The sequence below is a fragment of the Polistes canadensis genome, unplaced genomic scaffold (genome assembly GCF_001313835.1).
Source record: "Polistes canadensis isolate GaletaPanama2010 unplaced genomic scaffold, ASM131383v1 scaffold_6, whole genome shotgun sequence".
NCBI lineage: Eukaryota > Metazoa > Arthropoda > Insecta > Hymenoptera > Vespidae > Polistes > Polistes canadensis.
Genome location: NW_014569553.1, coordinates 1,790,207 through 1,793,221, shown reverse-complemented (window position 1 = coordinate 1,793,221; position 3,015 = coordinate 1,790,207).

The following is a 3,015-nucleotide window of genomic DNA, read 5'->3' as shown; positions in this document are numbered from 1 at the left end:
TCTCTCTCTCTCTCTCTCTCTCTCTCTCTCTCTCTCTCTCTCTCTCTCTCTCGTTCTTGTACTCCCTACTCGACACGGGGTTTAACCGAGAGAACTCGTGTCGTCTCGCGAGTGCACTCACCACTCCATTGCCGATACCTTGATCTCAACTCTCTCTCTCTCTCTTCTCTCTCTCTTTCTGCTGCTTTGAGAGAGTCTCCAAGAGAGGAGGTTCGCGTTTAACGCACACGGTGGGTGTCGCGCGCGTCTCTGTCGCCTCTCACCACCGACACCACCACCATAACCACCACCACCACCACCACCACCACCAATACCAATATCAATACCATTATTACTGGTCCACGGCGCCACCTCTTTTCTTCTTCTTCTTTTTACTTGACTACTACTACTACTACTACTATATACTACTTATTCTTCTCCTTTTCTACCCTCTTCGTGCAAAATCTAAGAAATTTGATTTTGATTTCAATGCCGAAATACCATGGAAAATTCTAAACAATCGCATTTGAATATTCCGAAAGATTATTATTATTATTATTATTATTATTATTAAAAAATTCTTGGAATAGTTTCTCGATGTATCGAGAAGGAAGGAGGTCATTGATAACGTTCTTTTTCGTATTTCTAACTGGCGCCCTGTATTATTACCAAATGAACTTTGACTTCTATCATTTGATTATGTCAGCAAAATATTGGAGAGGAATCTTGGTGAGGTTCTTTCAGAGAGTCCCATTATTTTTCCCAGATCTGCGCCCATCGGTCGTACTTTTCTGTTAGTTGATACGTTTTGAACTACGACAATGCGCAGACCTTCTCAAAATCAAGCAACCCAGCCTATAGATTCGCATCAATAATCGAAAAAAAATATAAAGGATGAAACTTTCATTTTATGTGTAATGGACGCCTGTGATATAAATTATGTACTCTGTCATGTTTCAAAATTGTACTTGAAAAAATAAATTGAAATGATTAAAATTTATTAGTATATTGATTAAGCGCGAATTATGAATATCTGATTATATATGTTCAAAACAACGACAACAGGAAATAGAATTAAGCGTGATAAACCAGGCAAGTCAAGATTTCACCGTTCGAGTTTATTGTACCCCACCTACCCTAGAGTATCTTGCTCTCTTTGTCTTCGAATATTATACGCATACATACATTCTTAAACTATCGAATTCCATTTGTATAATAAATGTACTCAATAGAAGTTAAACACATAGGATTTGTTAATCTGAAAATAGGATTAAAAGCAACTTAGCTAAGAAAATATATTGACAAAAGCAAAGATATTAGGATATGAATCCTAGAAGGGTAAAATATATCAATGGACTAAGTAGATTATGGTGAATGGAGGCGCGGTTCACAGTTTCCTTTCCACCAGACTGCCCGTTTCATAGCGTGTCGACATGACGTCAAAGTTAAATACGTTAGACAAGCGTCGACCATGCAAATTCGTGCTCTCCGCACACATTCACAAAATGCATACACGAAAATCTTTTTTATTTGTAACATTGTCACTATAACGTATAAATAATAGGATATATCTTATATTGTTGCTATAAAAAAAAAAAAGCCTTTGACGTAATCAAGCAGCCTTACTATTATTGTAAGAACAAAGTTTTTCTGATAAATTTCAAACATAACCACCTTTCCAAATTGTATCTGATAGAAGGGATACCATTGAATTAATATCTTGTTAAATAGCTAACATTTTGTAGACATTTAGAAAAAACAAAAATTTAAGAGATTAAGAACTTACTGTTACATATATATATATATATATTTTGAAATAACACCACGCTCGAAATCTCAAACTAATCTACTAATCCGTTGAAACATGTAACACCAGGTAAGACTGTTTGTCGGCATTCAGTCGAAACACACAAAGATAATACCCTAGCAAAAGAGAAAGAAGAATATCTCTCGAAAGGGTTCCATGAAGAAAGAGAGAGAGAGAGAGAGAGAAAGAGAGAGAAGGAGAGAGTGAGAAGGAGAAAAGGGAATCGTGAACGCCGACGATACACGTCGCACACGCGCTCACATCAGAGACCGCAAGGCGAGAAAAGAAAAATGACGAAGAGAGACCTCGGCGGCCTGGCGTCGTCGTGTGCTGTTCGAAGGCGAGAGGGACGACGCTTTCGCAGATTCCACGTGAGATACCTGCGGCATTCTTCGTTCTGCACCAGGCATTAAGCCGGATGCACATTCGTCGTGGACAACGCACACTGAATTCGTTTCCAAGAAAAATATCGCACAACGGAGAACAAATTTTACGGCAGATTTTGTTTACCACCCCTACTCTCCCTCCCTTCCCCCTCCTCCCCCCTCTGCCTACCTACCTTTCCGACCTCACCCTTCCAAAACACACCTTTATCGTGGCCTTGCCCTCTACCATCCAAGTAACACCTTTGACATGATCCCAAACTCGCTTCATCGGTTCACTCATTCATAATAGGAAAAGTTTAATCCCATTGAGTTGACTATATAAATATTAGTATTGTATAATATTATTTTTTTTTTCTTTAAAGTTTAAAGTTAAATATTATATAATTAAAAATTTTTTATTTTTCTATTAGCGAAACTATTTATTAATCAAATCAGAAAAAATCTTCTTTTAATAAAAAATTATCTATTATTAAATAATCCATTAATAAACATTGTAAAAAAGAAAAAACATAAAATAAAAGAAATAAGGCTACATTTTATTTGTAAATAAAATTCTTCAAATTAAATGTACTCACAATTTCATTTCACAGAGACTTGACAACTTTCCACATAATTTGGTCTAATTAATTTTATGACGAAAGGAATGAAATAATTGATTAAAAAATTCCTATGAATTTTAAATTTATGTTATAGGGTATTAAGATTTATGTCTAGTAGTACTTAAAACTAATCGACTATTTTATGTAAGTAATTCTTTTTGTAATATCTCCATGTAACACTGATTATCTGTAGAACTCCCAAGTAGAGTCAATCAGGTCTATAAATTGTTCCAATTAATCTTAC